We start from the raw sequence: 1,155 nt of genomic DNA on the forward strand, positions 1-1,155 counted from the left end.
CCGCTACTCCCTTTTTTATTCTACATATCATTTATCTATGGTTGCTTTCAGGGGCCAAGTGATAAACCACACCATGTTCTATTACATTTGATAATCAATAACAAGATACTTCCTGGCAGATTAAAACTGTGAGCCGGACCGAGACTCGAACTCGGGACCTTTGCATTTCGCGGGCAAGTGCTCTACCAAAAGGCAAAGGCAAAGGTCCCGAGTTCGAGTCTCGGTCGGGCACACAGTTTTAATCTGCCAGGAAGTTTCATATCAGCGCACACTCCGCTGCAGAGTGAAAATCTCATTCTGGAAACATCCCCCAAGCTGTGGCTAAGCCATGTCTCCGCAATAAAGTTTGGAAGGTAGGAGACGAGGTACTGGCAGAAGTAATGCTGTGAGTACCGGGTGTGAGTCGTGCTTCGGTAGCTCAGTTGGTAGAGCACTTGCCCGCGAAAGGCAAAGGTCCCGAGTTCGAGTCTCGGTCGGGCACACAGTTTTAATCTGCCAGGAAGTTTCATATCAGCGCACACTCCGCTGCAGAGTGAAAATCTCATTCTGGAAATATCCCCCAGGCTGTGGCCAAGCCATGTCTCCGCAATATCCTTTCTTTCAAGAGTGCTAGTTCTGCATGTCTCGCAGGAGAGCTTCTGTAAAGTTTGGAAGGTAGGAACGAGGTACTGGCAGAAGTAAAGCTGTGAGTACCGGCCGTGAGTCGTGCTTCGGTAGCTCAGTTGGTAGAGCACTTGCCCGTGAAAGGCAAAGGTCCCGAGTTCGAGTCTCGGTCGGGCACACAGTTTTAATCTGCCAGGAAGTTTCATATCAGCGCACACTCCGCTGCAGAGTGAAAATCTCATTCTGGAATAACAAGATACTTAATTCTTGGACATATTGAAATGATGATTATTAAAATTGTTATCTCTATACATGAAAAAATTTTTATCACAAGAAAGAATAGTTCTAAAAATCCTCATCAGCTCATTTAAATCTACATTGTCGTAGCTGGTTAGTGCACCAAGTTGTTGGAGAATAAATTTACTTTTTGAACCAATGAAAAAACTCTCAAGTACTCAATGTGTGGGTAGGTTAGTAACCTGGCTTCAGATATTCAATGGTCAAAGTGTATGTAAGTTGGAGTGAGCAAAATCTAGACTCAACATTTACTGT

At 44.7% G+C, this 1,155-nt stretch overlaps 1 non-coding gene across 1 annotated transcript; it reads left to right on the top strand.

Moving 5' to 3' along the window:
- The first annotated feature begins 706 nt into the window (after window positions 1-706).
- Window positions 707-781, top strand: Trnas-uga (transfer RNA serine (anticodon UGA)). The gene has a single exon. It is a non-coding gene; the product is annotated as a tRNA-Ser (tRNA).
- Window positions 782-1,155: the final 374 nt, after the last annotated feature.

This window comes from Schistocerca gregaria, chromosome X (assembly GCF_023897955.1).
Source record: "Schistocerca gregaria isolate iqSchGreg1 chromosome X, iqSchGreg1.2, whole genome shotgun sequence".
NCBI classification, from domain to species: Eukaryota; Metazoa; Arthropoda; class Insecta; order Orthoptera; family Acrididae; genus Schistocerca; species Schistocerca gregaria.